At 45.0% G+C, this 24,910-nt stretch overlaps 1 protein-coding gene across 6 annotated transcripts in view; it reads right to left on the bottom strand.

Moving 5' to 3' along the window:
• Nucleotides 1-3,516: 3,516 nt before the first annotated feature.
• The window catches only part of LOC139248232 (zinc finger protein 84-like), a 1,036,220-nt gene continuing 1,014,826 nt past the window's right edge, over nucleotides 3,517-24,910 (bottom strand). The window contains exons 4-7 of one of the 6 annotated variants that reach the window (XR_011591014.1): nucleotides 23,240-23,428; nucleotides 10,107-10,172; nucleotides 6,093-6,328; nucleotides 3,517-6,002 (exon numbers count right to left, since the gene is read on the bottom strand). The gene's annotated coding sequence lies outside the window, so the exon portion shown is untranslated. The other 5 variants (XR_011591013.1, XR_011591012.1, XR_011591011.1 and 2 more) reach the window with 5 other exon arrangements.

Here is a 24,910-nt window from a genome sequence, read left to right as displayed (position 1 = left end):
TAGCAATTACTCAGACCAATTTGTAGACCATTTTTATCTTTACTATATTGTGGTACACGTTAAACTTGGCGCTGTGGCTTAAAACTCGTGTTGGGATTAGCCGACCGTAAGTAAAATCGCCCAATTAACATCCCAGTGAATCAATGAAAATGATGATCAATCGTTTCCCTTATAGGTGGTGACTCCAGAGGGTCAGTGTTACGCTCGGGAGACCAGCTGGAAATTGCTCCATTGCAGGATTGCTGCTGTCCTGGAGATCTAAATTGGAAGCGTCAATTGAGCAAACTGAATTATCAATAATGGATGATATTTTCATCATACCTTGTGTGGTCGCCTACTGAGCAATTTGCACTGCAAAAGAGAAATAAAACGTTTTATATTTTCAACATCGGTCACCATCTTCATGTTAAGCTGCTAAGCTACAAGGCAGTTGAATAGTGGAAATACCCAAGGGGTGAAATTCAACTTCGGTAGGCATACAGAACAGACGGTACCACATGTTCCACCAATCTACATGTGCCGCCAGGTATTCAGTCAGTTGAAGTAAATGTAAAATATTAATACATCAGATTTTTCCAACTTAGCCTGTCACGAACAAAGAGCTTTTATTTGAAGATCCCAATGGTCTGAGGATGAAATGGAAAAATTGCTGCCAGATGAAAGGACACTGAAAAAGATTGAAATGTTTCATTGTTCAGAGAGTCACTGAATTTTTCTGCTCTGTCAAAAACAAGGGGACATTAATTTAAAATTAGCGATATACTATTGAGGATGGAAATCAGGAAGCAGGTTTTCACACAATGGGACATTGCCTTAAATCTTCACTCCCTCCACCACCGGTGCACCGTGGCTGCAGTGTGTACCATCGACAAGATGCACTGCAGCAACTCGCCAAGGCTTCTTCGACAGAACCTCCCAAACCCACGACCTCTACAACCTAGAATGACAATGGCGGCAGGGGCATGGGAATACCACCTGCAAGGTCCCCTCCAAGTACACACCATCCTGACTTGGCAATATATCACCATTCCTTCATTGTTGCTGGGTCAAAATCCTGGAAGTCCGTCCCGAAAATCAATGTGGGAGTGCCTTCACTACACGGACTGCAGCGGTTCAAGAAGACAGTTCATCACAACCTTCTCAACGGCAATTAAGAATGGGCAATACATTCCAGCTTTGCGTGTGATGTCACATGGATAAATGAAAAAACTGAGAATCTGCAACTCTCTCAAAAAAGGCTGTGTACCATAGGGTTCATTTGGAGCTTTCATGACAGAGCTGAATAAATTTTAGTTGATTAAGGATAACAAGCAATATTGAGCAGAGGCGGGCACATGGAGACATAAAATCACTGATCTGTACTGCAATGGCAGAGCACGATCGAGGGCTGACTGGTTCGCTCCTGCTATTTTCCTATCATCAGTTTACTCATCATTATCATCAACATCGTCATAAGTATTGGCAGGGTTGCAAATATTGCTAGTGATGATAGTACATGACCAAGCAGCAGGCAGCAGGAACATTTGCTCACACCTCAGACCACAGGAATCACACTACTAAGGCACTGCATGTAGCTGCAAACATTGCAAAAATAATAGTCAAAGGGTCAATGGTCAATGCTGATGTGTCTGTATTTCATTGTTCACATGAGCAACTTGGGCCTTTAGTATTCAATTTGGCCAGTTCTTTCCACAAAGTGTTTTTTATGTGCTGGTCAACAAAATAAACACGGGGACCATTATAAGCTGAAGACTAAGCTGTAACTTTACATCTTTTCTGATCTCCCATAATAAGCTGTGAGACGAGCTGTGCCTTACATGACCCCACAACTAATGTCAAGTTATTAAAATAGATGTGTTTCTAGTAAAAGAGTCGGTGGTACATTAAAGCTGTTAATCCTGTGTGTGTTCCTGTTTTCTGCTCTTGTGGTCCAGTGGGTAACAAGACAGCAGAGCCCTGACATCAGCATCTGAGAAAGGCAGCCTCAATGACACCTAACCATAAATTGTGTCTAAATTCCAGTAACTGTCATCAGAAATTAATATTGAAGAGCCACCATTATTGATTTCCCTGCTAAATACTCTTAACCCCTTTGTTTCCTCCCTCTGCTCTGTGTCTCTGTCTATGTCAATTGTGTCTGCCTCTTGCTTTATCTCTTTGAATCTGCTTCTCGTGTGCCTGTCTTCCTCTTTCACCCTGACTCACTCTCTGCCACTCACCCGCTTCCTCGCTCTATCTCTCTGCCTCTGTCCCGCTTTGTCTCCGTGTGTTTCTCTCTCACGCTCGCCCTATTTGTCTCTCTCTTTCTATGGCAGATGTACAAAAAGAAGCATGCTTGTGTCACACAAAATCATGAAGACCATGATTAACATCTAGCTGCAGGAAAAATGCAAAGCTCACCGCATTTATTAACAGCAGTAAGAGTGAAACAACTGATACAGCGCTGACATTTGATATGAAGTGCACAAAATACTAAGTGCTTTTAATTAAAAAAAACAGTACAAAATATGACATTTTAAAGCATTTACTGCATGTGAGACTAAACATTGGTAAAATAATAAAAATTAGGCTGTTTACAATCAATTTTAAGCAGGATGCATCATGTAATAGCAAAGAGGGATTCATGAGCAGAAAGATCCTGTTACCCTGACTAACCAAACTTAGTTGTGCTGTTGCACTAAATTCTGATTGATACTGAAACATAGAAATTACATTTCAAGGCATTTTAATTGATGTCTGACTTTAGGTAACTGTCGATATCAGTTCCGTGTCACTCTGCCTCTTACAGACTGTCTGATTATAGTTCTGCAGGGAGTGATGCAGGTTTCCAAAGGCAGTGGAAATATTGGAGATTCACTTAAAGATCAGAAAGTGACAGAGGTGCTTCATTCCCAATGTGGGGGGTCCGAGCAGAATTACCCCTCCCTCTGTGAGGACACGGGCTTCGGATCAGCTGTTTTCAGCTCCTTTTACCTGAAAACTGCAGTTATAGAATCAGACAGTGCAGAAGGTGACCATTCGGCCCAAGGTACCTGTGCTGGATCTTCCACAACAACTTGTCAATTGTCCCACATCCCACTTTCCCCAAAACCTTACATGTTTCCTCTTTGAAACCAGTCACTTCCCTCAAAGAGAGCAGCAGCCAAATATAAACAGACCCATAGATCATCATTCTCCCTGTGACAATGCAGCCTCTGTTTAGTCAGATTTGGGCAAACATTTCCACTCAGCGCCAGAACCAATGTAGTCCGTCCAACACAGAGCAACATGCTCCCCAGTGCATTGTTCCACTTCCCATTCCTGGTCCCGACAAATGTGGCCGCCCACATTCAGCCACTGACACTGTACTACTGCTTCAGGGCCAAAGGGCCGCACACTCAAATCCCCAAACTGTACTTACGGGAATGTGGAGACAGCGGTTGGAGCGACTTCCCCGACAGCAGGCTGCAGCTGTGGAGCTCACTGCCCTTGCACCAGGCGACTGTGCTCGGAGACCAGTGTGACTTCACACCTCACTGGACAAAAGAGGAAACTCCACCGGACCCGATGACAAGTCCACCCTAACGCTGAAAAGTGAACTGAGCCCTGTCAGCTTTTAAACTAAATTCTAATCAGAAGCCAACAGTTGGAATCCAGGCTGGAGACATCTCTGGAAACAGTTTTAAAGATTTTTTTTAAAATTTCAAAATATACTTTATTCACATAAAAATTTGTACAGTACATTCAAAAGCAGTTCAGTACATTTAGCTGCGGGTCACTACGTTTGGGTGCTGACGGCAGTTCCGTTCGATACATTTCCTTGCTTTTCATTTCAGGTACAATTCGGGCCAATACGGGATACATTGTAGTACATTCGACAAATTACATGTGTCACTACACAGTACACGGAATGGGTGATGGTACATTCACATTTTTTTTCTTTTCAACGTGCAATACGAAACATTGTACATGGCATGACATAGGTGTTTACAGATCATGGTGCTCCATGTACACAAAAAAGAAGTTACAAGTACGGCCCGAGGGGAGTTTTGTACTGATTCCTGCCCCTGGGTTTACCGTGGCAGAAGGGCTTCAAACTGTGGCCCTTCCCCACCGTGCCTTAGCGGCGGCTGCACCAATTTTAAGTGCGCCCCTCAGCACGTAATCCTGGATCTTGGATTGCGCCAGTCTGCAAAACGCAGACGTGGACATCTCCTTGCTCTGGAAGACCAGCAAGTTTCGGCAAGACCAAAGAGCGTCTTTGATGAGTTGATGGCCCTCCAGCAGCAGGTGATGTCTGTCTCGGTGTGTGTCCCTGGGAACAGCCCGGAGAGCACAGAGTCCTGTGTTTTAAAGTTTAAACAGTTTTAAAGATGGTTTTTTCAAACCGCAGCTTGTTCCGTTAACACAGAGACTGGCCTGTTCCAGGCTGAAGGTGTTTTTACGGACCAGGGAAGCGGTCACTCCAGCTGTGTGTGTGTGGCCTGACACAACGGTAGAGAGGAACGGAGGTGAAGTGCAGATATCACTGGGGACTGTGACCAATTCACCATTTACTCCTGAGAGTTTAACTCAGTGTTTTAGAAAAAGGTGATTCAACTCAAGTTACTGAAGCCTAAACCCAGGGTAATGAGCTGCATCTGCTTGAACTGCCCAATCTAATCCCACTATCCGGCTCACTCCAGGTCACTGACAATATTGTTCCTTCAGAAAAAACACTAATATATTTAACATTAAATTTTGGACTGTAGATTAGTTTAGCCATCTCAGTGCAAACTTGCAGTGCAATGGAATATGTCACCCAATCGAGTAAGTGTTACAAAAATGTGTCCATGCAAGCTGTTATTCTAGTGGTGTAACATTCGAATTACTGATAGGGTTAATCGTTGCATACAACACAATCAGTGACACCATGGGAAGATGTATAAGCCTGTGACTATACTGTGTAAGTAAAACAGTGAAACATTTACCCCAAGTATTGCTCTCTCTGTACTGTCCGACCGATAGAGCTTTGATTAACCAAACTGCCCTGTTATTACAGGTCTATGATTATTACCTGTGCTTTCCTATTGTTCTGTAATTAGTAAGTATATTATGCTCATTTAGTACTTAGACAGTAATACTGCTAAAGGACTATACCTGTGCTGTGAAAATGGTACAGGTCTATGCTTCATGCTTATTTTGTCCTACTGAAGCAGTTCTGTGATTAGTGCCTATACTGTACTCCAGGTGCATGTATATGATCAGAACGTATTCTATTATATTGGTGCCGATCGATGAGTACTCCCTATACTGTGCTATTGGTACTGGTCCACGATTAGTACTAACAGTGCTATCACTATACAGGGCTGTGGTTCGTATCGACATTACCCTAATGGTGCAGGACTGTTATTAATATATAGACTGCAATATAGTATATGTTCCTGATTAGGACCACTTCCCCACAGCATCACTCCTACTTAGTGCTTCAGTTTCAAAATAATTCAGTCCCTCAACATAAAATCTCCTGCCATCTATTCTATTAGCAATTCTTCCAGAGGACACTCGCTGATCTGAATATCTATCGCAAAATACAGCGGAGCCCAGCATATAAAGCAGCTCCCGGTACTTACGCTGTCATCCATCTATCAGTACCAGTTAATTACCTGAACCACTATTTATTTCCTGTAAGTCAGGTACCGTGCCTGCACTAACTGTGGCAGCATTCTCATCTACTATGGAAGAACCCTTCCCATCACTAAGTGAGCCAAGTCACAGGTGATACACAACAATTTACCAACCAAGTGTATTAAATGTGACGCTCTTGTTCCAACTCCCCAACATGCCATCTCCACACTATGTTTTATTTTTTGAAAAGTTCGCGCTCCGTCATACTTTTAACCATTGACACTATCCAGCCTGAAGTCTTTTTTCAAGAATAACCAGCCCCCCTCATTCATGTTTACCAAAGTCTCATGTAGGATCCTGCTGCAAAACACGAACTGCAAAACTTGCGACAGGATGTCCCTCGAGATATAAAAGTCCTGTCAGAGTAAAGGATACATTGAGATTGAATTGATGGCAGGCATGAACTCTGTGTCTCCAAGGCCTTGCACTACTAACAATGGACTAACCTGCCTTCTGACTAAAGTCCATGAGGTCAGACAATTGGCTGAGAGCACAAGTTGACTGATGCCTCAATTCTGTTCTTTTGTTGTTTCTATGTTGTTTATTCCTGCTTTGTTCTCATTTCCGGGGAAGGTTTTCGTAGAGCTTCTTCCATTAGACCTCCTTCCAAACTAGCGTCAGTGTCCATCCGGTTAACTGTGGTGTATTTGATGCTATAGTCGCTGGGACCATTTTTGTTAACCTGGAATTAAAGAATATGGGGCTGAAATTGGTCTTGGCCGGTGGGGCACGACTGGCGAGAAAGAACCAATGGTGATTTCAGTGGGAAGGGAAGTCGGGAGAGATGGATAATGGATTGTCAGGTCACTGTCGCCCGATTACAGTATGATCAAAATTACCGGCAATTAACAGGCTCAGCTCACACAATTCCACTTATGCTTAGAAACATAGAAACATAGAAAATAGGTGCAGGAGTAGGCCATTCGGCCCTTCTAGCCTGCACCGCCATTCAATGAGTTCATGGCTGAACATTCAACTTCAGTACCCCATTCCTGCTTTCTCGCCATACCCCTTGATCCCCCTAGCAGTAAGGACGTCATCTAACTCCTTTTTGAATATATTTAGTGAATTGGCCTCAACAACTTTCTGTGGTAGAGAATTCCACAGGTTCACCACTCTCTGGGTGAAGAAGTTCCTCCGCATCTCGGTCCTAAATGGCTTACCCCTTATCCTTAGACTGTGACCCCTGGTTCTGGACTTCCCCAACATTGGGAACATTCTTCCTGCATCTAACCTGTCTAACCCCGTCAGAATTTTATATGTTTCTATGAGGTCCCCTCTCATTCTTCTGAACTCCAGTGAATACAAGCCCAGTTGATCCAGTCTTTCTTGATAGGTCAGTCCCGCCATCCCGGGAATCAGTCTGGTGAACCTTCGCTGCACTCCCTCAATAGCAAGAATGTCCTTCCTCAGGTTAGGAGACCAAAACTGTACACAATACTCCAGGTGTGGCCTCACCAATGCCCTGTACAACTGTAGCAACACCTCCCTGCCCCTGTACTCAAATCCCCTTGCTATGAAGGCCAACATGCCATTTGCTTTCTTAACCGCCTGCTGCACCTGCATGCCAACCTTCAATGACTGATGTACCATGACACCCAGGTCTCTTTGCACCTCCCCTTTTCCTAATCTGTCACCATTCAGATAATAGTCTGTCTCTCTGTTTTTACCACCAAAGTGGATAACCTCACATTTATCCACATTATACTTCATCTGCCATGCATTTGCCCACTCACCTAACCTATCCAAGTCGCTCTGCAGCCTCACAGCATCCTCCTCGCAGCTCACACTGCCACCCAACTTAGTGTCATCCGCAAATTTGGAGATACTACATTTAATCCCCTCATCTAAATCATTAATGTACAGTGTAAACAGCTGGGGCCCCAGCACAGAACCTTGCGGTACCCCACTAGTCACTGCCTGCCATTCTGAAAAGTACCCATTTACTCCTACTCTTTGCTTCCTGTCTGACAACCAGTTCTCAATCCATGTCAGTACACTACCCCCAATCCCATGTGCTCTAACTTTGCACATCAATCTCTTGTGTGGGACCTTGTCGAACGCCTTCTGAAAGTCCAAATATACCACATCAACTGGTTCTCCCTTATCCACTCTACTGGAAACATCCTCAAAAAATTCCAGAAGATTTGTCAAGCATGATTTCCCTTTCACAAATCCATGCTGACTTGGACCTATCATGTCACCTCTTTCCAAATGCACTGCTATGACATCCTTAATAATTGATTCCATCATTTTACCCACTACCGATGTCAGGCTGACCGGTCTATAATTCCCTGTTTTCTCTCTCCCTCCTTTTTTAAAAAGTGGGGTTACATTGGCTACCTTCCACTCCATAGGAACTGATCCAGAGTCAATGGAATGTTGGAAAATAACTGTCAACGCATCCTCTCTCAGTTTCATTTTATAGTTTAAAAAATTAAATTAAAATGGTTGAAAAGAAAGGAAGAAACCACTGAGTAAATTTGAAGAAGAGATGATTCGTTTTGTTCATTCACTGGATTTGGGCATCGCTCGCAAGCTCAACAATTATTGCCCATTCCTAATTAGCTTGAGAAGGTGTTGGTGAGCTGCCTTCTGGAACCGCTGCAGTTTGTAGCGTTCAGGTCTTTTTCTGGAAAGTTGATACAAATAAGTGGCTTGCTAGGCCATTTCAGAGGGCAGCTTAGAGTCAATCGCTTTGTTGTGGCTCTGGAATCACATATAGTGCAGACCAGGTAAGGACAGCAAATTTCCTGGACTGGTTTTTACAATAATCTGGCTGTTTCATGGTCACCAGGACGGACACTAGCTTTTTATTGCAGATTTATTTAATTAACACAATTTAAATTCCCCAGCTGCTGTGGTAGGATTTGAAGTCATATCTCCAGATCATTATTCCAGATCTCCAGATTCGTAGTCCCATAATGTAACAGTTATGCTACCGCACAGATGATTGCAGTAAATCTTCGGCGGAATAAAACTGCAATGGTCTTTATCATTCTATAAACAACTGGCAATTGCAGCTTTAAAATAATTGGCGAGATTTCTATTACTATTCACTGGCTACTTTAGTGGGAAAGAGCCAATATTCTCAGTTTAGGGGCGACCTTTTCAAATGAATGATGTTGATTTTACAACTTGCGGGGATCACAACTGCCGGATTTTAATTATAATTCAAATCAATACTGAATAAAATTGAAATAATTCTATTGTGTGTGGGACATCCACCACACCCATCTTACACCCAAGGAACAAGCTGAATATTTGCCCCAATGATAGAGAATAGCAGACATCAGGGTAAACTTGCTCTTGGGCAGTGGGACTATAACGGTTGACAGCGAATGTGCTGCTCCTTTCACAGCCCACCCAAATATCTTTTCGATAAATGTTTGTGTTTCAATTGGGCCATTCCTATAACTGATGCTTTGTTTTGCGGTGGTAAGTTATAAATCTCCCAGCATTGGTTGAGATATTCCTGAGCAGCATCTTTCCCCTCTAAAGATAACTTACCTGTTTCCCTCCTGAGGTGCCACCATGATTACCTTTAAATAAAGCAGGTGCATTATAAATCTAACAATCTGGGAGAATTGATGGACAGAATTAAATTAAACAACCCTATTCAGGGTCATTTTAATCTAACCCACCCTGGCGGCAAATTGATGGGATCGGTACAAATTCTTCAGTGGAGTTTGCTCTCCATTGTAGGAGAGAAAAATTGGGCGTGATTGAAAACCGGTGTTTGACCATTCCCTGTCCATTTATGGCCAGGCTGAGTTAGGTTAAAATAACACACAAGTATGTGTTAATACCATCGGTGTAAAAATTCACAGTCCATTTGCCTCATTCCCAACTGATCAGGCAGCCGAAATATCTCAACAGTATCTTTTGCCTTTTTCACATTGTATGGATTACCAAATTTCTTCGATCCACATTAAGTTTATCTATTCCATTCTAGTATGATAACTCATTTTTTTGCACAATTGTTCTTCAACATAATGATCATATTATAATATAACCAATAACCTTTCTATAAGTGAACAGGTACTTCCACCCTCATACTGCCTCCACCGATCCTCACACATAGACCTCTGTAATTCCCCCACTGTGATTCCACTCTGTACTTTGTTCTACGTTAAGGGTGCTATATAAATGCAAGTTGTTGCTTTTCAGAACTTCTTTGAGCAAATTCCGGTTAATTTTCACTTTTACGCCAGGGCAGAACCATTTTGCACTGCGCCCGATTCTATTCTCCACTGGCCCTGAGTATTCCTCCGCTCACCCTCCAGATCTTCCCAGCAATATTAGTGGAAACACTGCAGTGATTATTTTAACCATGTCTTCCTGAAGTGATGGGCAATATTTTAAGCAAACACATTTCAAAAGTAATAGCTGAATTCCAATACTGTAAACGTAATTTTCATCTCCCTTAGCAAACTCTGTGAAAAATTGACATCATTTACCTCCGTCTCCTGACTTTCTGATCGTGACCACTGAATACACTAAATTGGAAGCAGTTTTGGTATCATCTAAATAGGAACAGAAAGAGAAAGAATAAGTAGGCTTCAATAGGATGGATTATATATAGATGACAAAGATTTCGGTCGGTCGGTATGCATGGATAGACTCAAATTGCTTGATATAAATGAACCAACAGCGATAACGAACTAAGACAACATTATTAGTATTCCTAATATGAATATAGTGGCTATGATTGGGGCATTTAATTCCCATCAGTTTAACAAGGATGATATATAGCTATTAATTGTGTGTGATTTGTGGGCAATAAATATGGGATGGAGAGAAATGACTCTTGGATCTTTACATAAAGCGGACGGTATCCTACCGGCTGGCGATTACCGCTGGGACTGATACCGATTCCATTGACTATAATGGAACAACATATTGGGGGACGAGAACCACAGGGCATATAATGTGCACATTACTCGATAGGGCCTAATTTACACTATTGCCCAAAGTTAGAATGATCCCATTGGCTGCTGTTTCCCTGTAGTGTCAGAGTGATTGCCCTTCAAATGTAATTGGTTAACTCTTCAGTCCATTTCGACGACGTGGAATGTGCTTCTCACGAGTAAGATCCTTCTCCTTCCTTTCTAACCTGACGTGTCACAGTGTTGAGTGTGAAAAGTTTTCAGATCATCCTCCAGGTAGAATTATATGGTTTCAGCCTTACTTTAAGTATGTTGTCCAAGGAAAGAAATGTGTTTAAAGCAGCATATTTCCGATGTGTACACATCCTGAACATAGACAGGTCTCGAGCTTTGATTTAAATGTGCAAGAATGGATAATGTTTCCAAAATGTACATTATTTGTCTTCAACGATATCGATCAACTTATATTAAACATTTGTTGTTGTTGCTGCAGTTTATTGTGTAAGGGATACATTGTAAGAGTTGCAAATAGGTGGTCAGAACAATGTTAAATGTAGTGAACAAATCAGTATTAGGTGTAAGAAATTGCCAATGTAGGTACAGCAAATCAATGTATAACGCATTAAACTGTATCCTTAACCTTAGTAACACTTAACAGCCGAAGTCAACAGGTTTTGATTAGAAGTCTCTGAGGAAGAGATAACAAAGCCTGTATTTTGGTACAGCCACAAAGGCGTCGTACAGACTGGGGGAGAGGGTAAAATGGAACACCACAATGATGAGAGATGGACAGTTGCATATACCACTCAGAGCCAGTCTAATAAGAGTTGACAAATCAATGTAACGTCACTGAGAGCAATAGACCTATTGATGATTTTGTAGGAGGGTAGCTTCTCTCCAAAGCCTGTATAAATTGTACTCAAAACCTCATGTATTTCAGAGGTTTAGACTGAACCTTCCGTGCATTGCTCGTAATAAAACCGGTAAACTTGAGGTTTTGTTTGTTTACTTCCGTGGTCGTCATACAGTGGCAGCTGAGCGAGGTGTCGATTATCTGTGTCAGTTAATCCACCCCGAGGAAGAGAAGCCTCCTTTTACCCCAACAGACGGGCAATGTGTAGATTAACTATATCAGGTAGTCCGCCCCGAGGGAGAGAAGCCTCCTTTTACCCCAACAGATGGGCAATGTGTAGATTAACTATATCAGGTAGTCCGCCCCGAGGGAGAGAAGCCTCCTTTTTATCCCTACATTTGCAACACTATTAGTCAGGATAATTACGATATTCCACACAGTAGCTATCTAAAAAGTTTGTTTCCAGTTTCTAAGGATACTATGCCCGAGAAATGGAACTTACAATTCGGCAATAGTGCTTTTCACATTTACAAATATTGGTACAGGGGTATCAGTCGTATAATGCATCAACTGACACAGACCCTTCCCAGATAACTTGTCACAGTCGCATGTAAATCACTACCCTTACAGCAATGCGAGATAAACAAATTCCTCCAGTCAAGATGAATATTTCCCTTCCTTGGGTTTCGTGCCTTGTACTACATTGTAGGTTGCCTGATCAGAACTAGAAGCTGTAGAGAGAACGAGGTAATTGTGCTCAGTGAAGTGGAACAAAAGGAAGCATTTAGATACAAGAGCCATCCTACAATTCATGATTGGAAATTTACTGTGGTGTTTACTGGTTTTAAAATGAAGCCACTAATTAAGCTGATCAATGCAAGCTGATCCACAGCACTGTGAGTAAAGCGAGGATGTGTCTTGGTCCTAAGCCATGGGATGTGCTGATTTCCTTGTGTGTAAAGGAGTGACACTGAGCAGCACAATTGTCCCCAGGTCAGATACCCTGATATCGGTGAGAGAACCAATTCATAAGAACATAAGAAATAGGAGCAGGAGTAGGCCATATGGCCCCTCGAGCCTGCTCCGCCATTCAATACGATCATGGCTGGTCTGATCATGGACTCGGGTCCACTTCCCTGCCCGCTCCCCATTACCCCTCATTCCCTTATCGTTTAAGAAACTGTCCATCTCTGTATTAAATTTATTCAATGTCCCAGCTTCCACAGCTCTCTGAGGCAACGAATTCCAGAGATTCACAATCCTCAGAGAAGAAATTCCTCCTCATCTCAATTTTAAATGGGCGGCCCCTTATTCTAAGAATATGCCCTCTAGTTCTAGTCTCCCCTATCAGTGGAAACATCCTCTCTGCATCCACCTTGTCAAGCCCCCTCATAACCTTATACATTTCGATAAGGTCACCTCTCATTCTTCTGAATTCCAATAGTAGAGGCCCAGACTTCTCAACCTTTCCTCATAAGTCAACCCCCTCATCTCCGGAATCAACCTCGTGAACCTTTTCTAAACTGCCTCCAAAGCAAGAACAGGCAACTCTCGTTTATCCGGATCACTCGGGGATTCGGCAATTCTGGGTAAACGAATTTTCCATAGGGGCGAGTTTACATTTTAAAGTTAAAACTTTAATGAATAAATACAACCAACTACAAACAGTAACAAGGCAGTTAAATATACAAAAGATGGACATTACCAGCATGCATGTACTTCCACCGGACTTTAAATCGCAGAGGGACGAACGCTGCACTGGGAGTGGCTACAGGTGGCCTTGAGGAGATTGTCCAGCTCCAGGGATCCGGAGCGCACTCTCCGGGCTGCGTTCTGTGCCTGGAACCCAGTGCCAGCGGCGGCCGCAAGAGACAGCGGCTGCGCAGCGCGCTCACACACACACCAGCAAAGCAAGGGCAGAGGAGGGTGAACTTGTGTATTCAGTTTTTAGAGTTTTATGGTAGATTTTCAGAGTCCTTGCTCATGGTGAGTGTCAAGTTGTGCAATTGTTAGCAATTTTGTAACAGAATTTTAAATTCTGTACCAGCGGCTTTTCCATTAGATCCGTATCCGGATAAACGAGAGTGCAATGTATATCCTTTCTGAAATATGGAAACCAAAACTGTACACAGTATTCCAAGTGTTGGCTCACCAATACCCTGTATAACTGTAACAAGACTTCCCTGCTTTTATACTCCATCTCCTTTGCAATAAAGGCCAAGATACCATTGGCCTTCCTGATCATTTGCTGTACCTGCATACTAACCTTGTTGTACTGCACTTTGCAATCTTTCTCCATTTAAATCATAACTTGCTCTTTGATTTTTTCTGCCAAAGTGCATGACCTCACACTTCCCAAAATTATACTCCATATGTCAAATTGTTGTCCACTTTGCAGGCTTTTTGTGTCCTCCTCACATCTTTAGATCGTCAGCAAACTTGGCTACGTTACACTGATCCCTTCATCCAAGTCATTAATATAGATTGTAAATAGTTGGGGTCCCAGCACTGATCTCTGCGGCACCCCACTAGTTACTGATTGCCAACCCGAGAATGAACCATTTATCCCGACTCTCTGTTTTCTGTTCGTTAGCCAATCCTCTACCCATGCTAATATATTACCCCCAACCCCGTGAACTTTTATCTTGTGCAGTAATCTTTTATGTGGCACCTTGTCAAATGCCTTCTGGAAGTTCAAATACACCACATCCACTGGTTCCCCTTTATCCATCCTCAAAGAATTCCAGCTTATTTGTCAAAAATGACTTCTTCATAACTCCATGCTGACTCTGCCTGACTGAATTATGCTTTTCCAAAGGTCCTGCTGCTGTTTCTTTAATAATGGACTCGAACATTTTCCCAACCACAGATGTGAGACTAACTGGTCTATAATTTCCTGCTTTTTGTCTGCCTCTTTTTTTTTTAAAAAAGGGGTGTTACATTTGCAGTTTCCCAATCTGCTGGGACCTCACCAGAGTCCAGGGAATTTTGGTAAATTACAACCAATGCATCCACTATCCCTGCCGCTACTTCTCTTAAGACCCTCGGGTGCAAGCCATCAGCTCCAGCATTCTTGGCTTGGAGTGTTTATTTGTAATCATGGGGAGGAGACAGATCCACATCTCAATGTAGTACACAGGCTATTGCTCATTATGTCTGATTGTCAGGCTCCGAGATTTACACTTTTGGACCAGCACCCAGATGGCCATCTATCAATCCTGCCCGAGTAACAATCACCACCTTCAGAAAGAGGAAATAATGATCTGTAAATTGAGAGAGTGTAAGTGGTAGCTTTTTGACTTGGTGCAGGAGCAGTTTAGCGGCACCTGTAATGGTCAGCTTGCTGGGGCAACTTGCACATCCTTTATGGAACCCACCATTTTTTCTTTCCATTCACATGATTCGATCGGACCGTGACAACCTCCTCAAACTATTCTCCTTCATACGCACAATGCTTAGTGTCCATGCAATAAAGATGTAAATATAGCACTAGAGTATGCTTAATAGAGGCAGATTTACACCATATTCCGTTGCAACTTCAGTGGAATATTGGCACAAGCCAGGCAGGAAAGACAGTTTCTCTGAAGTTTTCACCGAACGTCCACTGAAGTTACGGTGGGCTATCAGGTACACATCCAGGAGCATTCTATCACCAACAACGCCTCCAGTGCGCCAGCGCAGCCTCAGCCAGCTGAGGAACAGAGTGTTCGAAGATCAGGCCCTCAAATCTGCCACCAAGCTCATGGTCTACAGGGCTGTCGTGATACCCGCCCTCCTGTATGGCTCAGACGTGGATCATATACAGTAGAGACCTCAAATCGCAGGAGAAATACCACCAACGCTGACTGCGCAAGATCCTGAAAACCCCTGGGAGGACAGACACACCAACCTTTGAGTCCTCGATCAGGCCAACATCGAAGCACTGACCTCACTCGATCAGCTCCGTTGGGCGGGCCTCATTTTTCGCGTGCCTGACAAGACTCCCAAAGCAAGTGTTCTACTCGGAACTCCTACACGACAAGCGAGCCCCAGGTGGGCAGAGGAAACGTTTCAAGGACACCCTCAAAGCCTCCTTGATAAAATGCAACATCCCCACCGACACCTGGCAGTCCCTGGCCAAAGACCGCTCCAAGTGGAGGAAGTGCATCCGGGAGGGCGCTAAGCACCTCGAGTCTCTTCGCCGAGTGCATGCAGAAAACAAGCTCAGGCAGCGGAAGGAGCGTGCGGCAAACCAGTCCCACCCATCCTTTCCTTCAACCACTGTTTGTCCCACCTGTGACAGAGACTGTAATTCCCGTATTGGACTGTTCAGTCACCTAAGAACTCACTTTTAGGGTGGAAGCAAGTCTTCCTCGATTTTGAGGGACTGCCTATGATGATGATGATGAATATATTGTCACATGCATCAGTTCGTGCTTAACGGTATTTCAGGCTGATCCCACAACTGCACACTCGAAATTGCTCGCAGATGTTTCTTCACTCGGGGATTGAGATCCATTTCCAGTTGCCTCCCTTTGCACAAGAATGTTCTCATTACTGAAACATTAATGCATCAACAACTGAAATCTCACTTCCAACAAAATTTTACAAAATCCTAGAATCAGGGAAAGGTCCAGCAGTAAGTTTGCAGAACTTTGAAAACTTTGAATGACCATTCGTGCTTAGTCCCACACTCCCGCATCATGTCCGCAGCCCTGTGAGGTCCTCCTCCTACAGTACCTGCCTTGACTCCCTTTTAAAAATGATTGAGGGAACAGTTTCCATCACCTTTACAGGTAGTGTGTTGCAGATCCCGACAAATTTGAAAAGTGTAGTCTCCAAATCTCAACTCTAGGTCTTTTGCCAATTATTTTTTTAAGCTATGACTTCTATTATTGGCCCAATCGTCAGAGGGAATCAGCTCAACGACAGAGGTTGGGGTGGTCTTGGACCTGGCCTGGAGACGGCGAAGGTTGAACAGCTTTCCACTGGCTCTGTCGTTTAGTTCCACTCCAGTTGGGAACTTGTTGACTGTGAGGTGGAGCATGGCTGCGAGGAAGATTGAGAAGAGGGTTGGGCGATGACGCAGCCCTGTTTGACCCCGGACCGGACGTGGATTGGATCTGTAATGGATCCATTGGTAAGGATCACAGCCTGCATGTCGTTGTGGAGCAGGGAGGATGTTGGCGGCCTTTTGGGGGCATCCGAAGTGGAGGAGGATGCTCCATAGACCCTCGCGGTTGACAGTGTCAAAGGCCTTTGTAAGGTCGAAGGCGGCTATGTATAAGGGCTGGCGTTGCTCCCTGCATAGTTGACGTATTTACTGAGACGTACAAAAGCATGGGCCTTATGCTAAACACCCGTAAGACAAAGGTCCTCCACCAGCCTGTCCTCGCCGCACAGCACTGCCCCCCAGTCATCAAGAGCCCTGGACAACGTGGATCATTTCCCATACCTCGGGAGCCTCTATTCAACAAAAGCAGACATTGATGAGGAGATTCAACACTGCCTGCAGCGCAGCCTTTAGCCGCCTGAGGAAAGGAAAGTTCAAAGACCAGGTCCTCAAATCTACCACCAAGCTCATGGTCTACAGGGCTATAGTAATACCCGCCCTCCTGTATGGCTCAGAGACATGGACCATGTACAGAAGACACCCCAAGTGGCTGGAAAAATACCACCAATGATACCTCCGCAAGATCCTATAAATCCCCTGGGAGAACAGACACATCAACATTAGCGTCCTTGACCAGGCCAACATCCCCAGCATTGAAGCACTGACCACACTTGATCAGCACCGCTGTGCAGGCCACATTGTCCGCATGCCAAACACGAGACTCCCAAAGCAAGTGCTCTACTCGAAACTATTTCATGACAAGCGAGCCCCAGGTGGACAGAGGAAACATTTCAAGGACACCCTCAAAGCCTCCCTGATAAAATGGAACACCCCCACCGACACCTGGCAGTCCCTGGCCAAAGACCGCCCTAAGTGGAGGAAGTGCATCCGGGAGGGCGTTGAGCACCTTGAGTCTCATCGCCGAGTGCATACAGAAAACAAGCGCAGGCAGTGGAAAGAACGTGCGGCAAACCTGTCCCACCCTCCCTTACCCTCAACAACTGTCTGTCCCACCTGTGGCAGGGACTGTGACTCGCATATTGGACTGTTCAGCCACCTAAGGACTCATTCTAAGAGTGGAAGCAAGTCTTCCTCGATTCTAGTGATGGGGACTGATGACGTTGGACCGACTGGGACTGAGTAAAGAGATTTGTGATGGAATTATGTAAATAATTACACCATCTGAAGGCACACGCCAGGGATCAGCAAGTGATCAAGGACTTGGAAACTGGCACCAAGGAACAAAAGGCTCAGGTACCACAGGTTGAGAGCAAGGTAATGGTAAAAATAAACCCTGAAAAACCAGGATTCTCACCAAAACGGACAGACCCTCACCAGGTAATAATGGTAAGCGACACGTGCGCGCGTGTGACGATAGGTGGAACCGGACGGTGGAAACGTTGGACACAGTTAAAACGTTATGTGTAACATGAGACCCTAACTGACCGGTGACGACCAGGAAAACATGTTGTTTTACAGAACCTTAGTCCTAGTAGGAGGAATACTGGGTAACCCCATCTTATACCACCACCCAGCGGTACGTTTCCCAGACAGCTATCAAGGAAATATTTCCACTACAAACTCAATCTTTAGCGGAAAATGCCAAAGGGGGCGACTTGAAGTGGAATGGACAAGCCCGGATAAGGGACACTCATGGCAGCACCAATCATGGGCATGTATGAATAGCTCGGACCAAGGAAATCCACACAAGTGTGTGTGGGTAAGATGTAACCTCACCGGAGAGGCAGAGGGGACTACCCCCATACCCATCAGGGAATCACAATGCGGTAATGGTTCCTTATGGGGAATGTTCGTGTGTAAGATAGAGATCCCAACCACCACAATGACCTCAGAACCCCCAGGATGCCCACACATGACACAGGGGGCAAGAGGATTAGTAATAAAAAGAACTAAAGACAAAATCCACTTTGGGGTACGCCAAAGGGTAATTACGTTATTGATAAACCTAACGGAGATAACGATCCCACTGTTTTGCGGTAAGAAAACTATAAGCTTATATAAAATCCTAACCCGAAGAGTCCTTGAGGGGCCCCAATCCAAGATTATGATGCTCAGCATAAAAAAGCTGAACAAAAACGAGAAAGGCGGGAGGAGAAAGAGGGGACTATTAGAAATGGTGGGCACGGGATACATGGTGGGCATTGCGACGGTTAATACAATAGATCTTCAAGCAATAGAAGAGCAGGTTATCATCCTCACACAGACCTTAAAAGGACTGCTGGAAAGGGGAGATGATAACGAGAAAATGCAGGCCCGGCTAGGGCACGGGGCAGAACGGGAACTGCTACAGGTTGCCTATACATTGCGGGCCCCTGCAAAAATGATAAATTTGGTAAACCAGGCTGGATAAACTATGAGTAAAAGAATGGCGGCCGAGATAGTTTGTGCGGGATATGGGGCTTGGATGCTCAATACGGTGGAACATAACCTAGAACAACTCCAGAACGGGAATGGATAACCAATGATGTATTTGCTCAATGGACATTGGGCAAGAATGACACCCAAGCCTGTGAGGTCCGGAGGAATAGCCATGCCTGGGTCCCTAAGAACAGGTGAGTAACCGGACCTCAGAATATAATAGGGTTTGTGTTATCAATACCACAATACGACGTGACAAAGGGAAACACATTGCACCAAGTAAGCAATATAGGAGAAATAAGGAATCAGACCCGTGTGCTGTATCACAAATTGCACCAGTACATAATTAACAAGGGAAACAAAACCAAAGGTGTCTATATTAAAGATTGTTATAAGAATAATCAAGTTGTTTTATGCCGAGAGCACCCAGACCTCGATAACAACGACTGTGGATCTGGCTGAACGGAAGAATGTGTGTCGAGTGTCACACCGCTGAAACTGGACTCTGAAACGACCACAGCCTCACAAGGAAAGGGAGAATGGTGTGTGAGCACCACGGCGGTCAACATGACGGTGGGGGGAGTTACCCACTGCCCGATCATGATCACAGACTTCTGTTTTGTGCCACAAGTCGGCGTCGATATTTAGGGATGTGTTATATATCCGGAATTGAAAGGAGCATCCGTCAATGGGATGGCAGTGGACACTATCAAAGCAGGGTATAAAGGTTTTGAGGAACCACAAGGATGACATATACCCAAACTTAGTGAAGAACAAACTAAGTTGGAACAGGACATCCATGAACAATGGCAAAAGTACATCATCCTGATGAAGATGATTGACAAACTCCAGAAGGACACTAAAGAAATGTTGGCAAACCAATCCTGGTATACAAGGGTTTGGAACTTTGGACTTAACGTGCAGGTGCACCCCTGGATAAGAATAGTATCCCATGTATTGGTGATTGTGCAATGTGTGATTTTAATGGTAATGTTGATTGAATTATGTTGGAAATGTAAACGACAGGCGAGGAAAGCCATAGCTCAGGCCACCATAAAAGCCTTTGAAGAAACCAACCTCGAGTATCTCAGGAAAAATCTGTAAAATGGGTAAATGGTGTGTAAAGGGAAAGAGATACGAGAAACCATCCGGATGCAAGAGCTTGGCCACCCAGACGGACGGATGAAGCTGACAATATCACTTCCCCTGAAATAATGAGGGGACGGCACATTGGCCTATCTTGGGGTATGTAGCCAAGGGGCAAAGGGGGGGATTGTAAGGGCAAGATTGATTATCAAAGATGTTATCTGGCCATTGTGAAGGCCCTGAGCTGGCTAAACAAGAGGAATGCTTAAAACCACACGTACAGATAAAACACAATAGAGCCACGAGATGACCTCGGGCTCAAGGGAGCAGTAAAAAAATCCAACGGGAACTAATATAACCATGTAACAATATAAGGTGAGTGACACCTGGAAGAAGGGAACAAATGAATATTCGATCATGCGTTGGTACACCCAATCACATCACTGTTAAGGTCCATCTACGAGGACACTTGTGCCAAAACCTATATAATGAAGGTGTAATTTGAACAGATCGGTGGAGATCCTCTCTCAGAAGCTGAGAAGTGCGAAGCTCCCCCTGCACATGTTGGAATAAAAGATCGTTGACACTTATCCAAGGTATCTGTCTGTTGAATCCGGGCTTCTTGAGAGGAGAAGGGCGATTCTCCCCATCAAAGAGACCGAGTGTAATGTATCTAAGTTTTCTGATGATACAAAACTAGGTGGGAGGAGAACACAAGAGTCTGCAAAGAGATATAGATAGATTATGTGAGTGGGCAGTAAAGTGGCAGATGGAGTATAATGTAGGGAAATCTGAGGTTATTCACTTTGGTAGGAAGAACAGAAAAACAGGATATCTTTTAAATGGTGAGAAACTTTTAAATGTTGGTGTTCAGAGAGATGTGGGTGTCCTTGTGCAAGAAACACAGAAAGCGAGCATTCAGGTACAGCAAGCAATAAGACAGGCAAATGGCTTGTTGTCCTTTATTGCAAGTTTGTTGGAGTATAAAAGTAAGGTTGTCTTGCTACAATTGTACAGGGCCTTAAATGAGACCACATCTGCAGTACTGTGCACAGTTTTGGTCTCCTTATCTGAGGAAGAATATACTTGCCTTGGAGACAGTGTAACAAAGGTTCACAAGATTGATTCCTGGGATGAGGGGGCTGTTTTATGATGAGAGATTGTGTAGAATGGGCCTATACACTCTGGAGTTTAGAAGAATGAGAGATGATCTCGTTGAAACATAAGATTCTGAAGAGGATTGACAGGGTAGTTGCTTAGAGGTTGATTCCCCTGGCTGGAAGTCTAAGACCAGGGGGCACAGTTTCAGGATAAGGGGCAGACCATGTAAGACAGAGATGAGGATAAATTTCTTCACTCAGAGGTGTGAATCTTTAAAATTCTCTGCCCCAGAGGGCTGCGGATGCTGAATCTCTGAGAATATTCAAGGCTGAGAGATAGATTTTTGGACTCCAGTGGAATCAAGGGATATGGAGATCAGATGGGAAAGTGGGGTTGAGGTAGATGATCAGCCATGAGCAGGTTCCAAGGGCCGTATGGCCTACTCCTTCTCCTATTTCTAATGTTGTCATCCAGGGGGCTCTAGATTTATTAGGCGCACACGTTTTCTTCAAGGGAATATACTTGCTCTGAACCTTCACAATCTCCTCCTTGAATGCCTGTCACCTTCAAGTAGCTGCTTCCAGTCCACTGGCTAAATCACATCTTAGCTTAGTAAAATTAGCTTTTCCGCAGTTGAGAACTTTTTATCCCAGGTCTATCTTTGTCCTTTTCCATAACTACCGTAAATCTAACTGAACTGTGATCTGGGAGACTTTGTACATGAAATCCAAAAGGTTCGTATGCAGGTACAGAAAGTAACCGGAAGTCAAATGGAATGTTGGCCTTTATTGCAAGGGTGATGGAGTATAAAAGTAGGGAAGTCCTGCTACAACTGTACTGGGTATTGGCAAGACCACACCTGGAGTACTGCGTACAGTTATGGTCTCCTTATTTAAGGAAGGATATACTTGCATTAGAGGCAGTTCAGAGAAAGTTCACGAGGTTGATTCCTGAGATGAAGGGGTTGTCATGTGAAGAGAGGTTGGCCTACATTCATTGGAGTTTAGAAGAATGAGAGGTGATCTTCTTCTAACAGTTAAGATTCTGAGGGGGCTGGACAGCGTAGATGCAGAGAGGATATTTCTACTCATGGGGGAATCTAGAACTAGGGGGCAGTTTTAGAATAAGGGGTCGCCCATTTAAGTCAGAAATGAGGAGGAGTTTCTTCTCTGAGGGTCGTGACTCTTTGGAATTCTCGACCCCAGGGAGCTGTGGAGGCTGGGTCATTGAATATATTTAAGGTGGAGATAGACAGATTTTTGAATTAAGGGTGTCAAGGATTATGAGGAGCAGGTGGGGATGTAGTGTTGAGGCCAGGATCAGATCAGCCATGATCTGATTGAATGGAGTGGCAGGCTTGAGGGGCCAAATGGCCGACTCCTGCTCCTATTTCTTATCTTCTTATGATCACCAGCACCAAAAATGCTCTTTCCCTTTCCACCTGTCCAAGCTTCATCCAGCCTAATCCCACTTTCCAGCTCTTGGTCCATAGCCCTGTAGGTTTTTGCACTTTAAGTGCACATCCAAGTAATGTTTTTGAGGTGGTGAGTGTTTCTGCTCTACCACCCTTTCAGGCAGTGAGTTCCAGGTCCCCACCATCCTTTGGGTGAAGAGATTTCAACCCAAAGCGCCTCTAACCCTCCTACCAGTTACTTTGAATCTATGCCCCCTGGTTGTTGACCCCTCTGCGAAGGGAAATCGGTCCTTCCTATCCACTCCATCTCGGCTGCTCATAATTTTATACACCTCATTAAGCTCAACCTCCTCTGTTCCAAAGAAAACAAGCCTATCTTATTAGGTTGGTGGGTTGGAGGAGGTTACAGAGATAGGGAGGGCCGAGTCGGTGGAGAAATTTGAACAAGACAATGAGTATTTTAAAGGCCGATGCCATCAGCCATCTCGCCCAGCACAGAATGTGACTCACTATCAACAGTAAGGATGTTACTTTAAACTACAACAAATGCATAATGAGCAGAAATCGATCTCTGTACCTTTAACTAACAGCGACATGGAAAGAGGGAATTGAATGATCGTCAAACACATAATCCATTTGGCACTTAAGTGTCTGAAACTCACAATAGAAACTCCAGGGAAACACAATTCTGACACATTTTAAACTGTTTAGTTGACAAAAGAAATCTGGATTTAACTTTAAAAAGAGAAATTGTTTCACAGGGGTTCACACTGACTCACCGGACAGGCCGACTCAGGATCCAACCCTCGAGCACCACGATTGGTTTCAGAACATGCTGATCCCCGAGCTCACCAGACTCTGAGCTTTCTTCCTGTTGGTTCCCAAGGCAATCAATCACCACTGGCCAACATTACGCTGCCAGATTAAGTTGAGGGGCTCAGAGGAAGAAATAAAATGAAGCCGTGAATCTGAATTAGGAAATAAAATTAGAGAAGCATGATTAAATGAATGAGGCGAGGCCATATAAACTAAAGGGTACAACCTTAAAGGGGGTGCATGAACAGTGAGACCTGCGGGTATGCGTGCACAAATCCCTGAAGGTGGCAGGACAGGTTGAGAAAGTGATTAAAAAAGCTTACGGAATCCTGGCCCTCACAGATGCCTCGAGTACAAAAGCAGCAAAGAATGTTATGATGAACCTTTAGAAAACACGAGTTTGGCCTTAACTGGAGTATTGTGTCCAATCCTGGGCACCGCACTTTTAGGCCTTAGAGAGGGTGCAGTAAAGATTTACAAGAATGATTCACGAGATGAGGGAGTTCAGTTACTTGGATAGACTGGGGTTGTTCTCCTTGGAGCAGAGAAGATTGAGAGGAGATTTGATAGCGACGTTCAAAATCATGAGGGGTCTGGACAGAGTCGTCATAAGAACATAAGAATTAGGAACAGGAGCAGGCCATCTCGCCCCTCGAGCCTGCTCCGCCATTCAACAAGATCATGGCTGATCTGGCCGTGGACTCAGCTCCACTTACCCGCCCGCTCCCCGTAACCCTTAATTCCCTTATTGGTTAAAAAATGGAGGGAGACAGAGCGAGAGAGAGAGAGAGAGAGAGAGAAAGTGTTCCCATTCAAGAACCAGAGAACAGATTTAAGGCGATTGGCGAGGGGGGGAAGGGAGACAGGGCGGGGGACTCGCTGGGAGCCGGCACGGGCTCGATGGGCCGAATGGCCTTCCGTGCTGTAACCATTTTCGGATTCTGTGAGCAGAACCACTCTGTTCCCTGACTCAATCTGAAGCTTCCTGATTTAAAGCTGCCCTGCACCTTCACTGCTCCACGGAGAACCACCCCAGCTGCTGCAGCTTGACTCATGCCACTGCTCACCATCCTGCACCTGATGGCCTCCCTGCACCAAGATGGCCGCCGCGCATGTCATTGCTCACCATCCTGCACCTGATGGCCTCCCTGCACCAAGATGGCCGCCGCGCATGTCACTACTCACCATCCTGCACCTGATGGCCTCCCTGCACCAAGGTGGCCGCCGCGCATGCTCCCTGCCCTGCAGCGAGACCCTAGCTATCTGCGACGTCAGCGCAAGCCCCGCCCCTCTCGCTCCCTGCTCCCCGCGGGTGGGCGGCCCCGTACAGCGCACAGATGGCGGCCGAATCTCCGCGCCAACCGCCATCTCTCTCGCCCCGCCCCCGCCAGTAACCGAGGCCCGGCCTCGCCCGAAGCTCCCCTCCAGCCGACGATGTGGGGCCCAAACCTCACGGCCGCCGCAGTGTCAGTGAGTGTGCGAGTCCGCAGGGAACCTGGGCATCTCCACAATGGGCTGGCCCCGCGCCTGCGCACAAACCCCCGCCTCACCCGCTGCGGCTCTCCCAACATCCGGGGCCGCGAGCGGAGCGCGCCACCAACCGCCAACCGCCACTCGGCCCACAGCCAATGGGC

Source organism: Pristiophorus japonicus, unplaced genomic scaffold, assembly GCF_044704955.1.
Source record: "Pristiophorus japonicus isolate sPriJap1 unplaced genomic scaffold, sPriJap1.hap1 HAP1_SCAFFOLD_29, whole genome shotgun sequence".
Lineage (NCBI taxonomy): Eukaryota > Metazoa > Chordata > Chondrichthyes > Pristiophoridae > Pristiophorus > Pristiophorus japonicus.
Note: the sequence above shows the minus strand (reverse complement) of the source record. Positions and strands in the feature narration are given on the sequence as shown.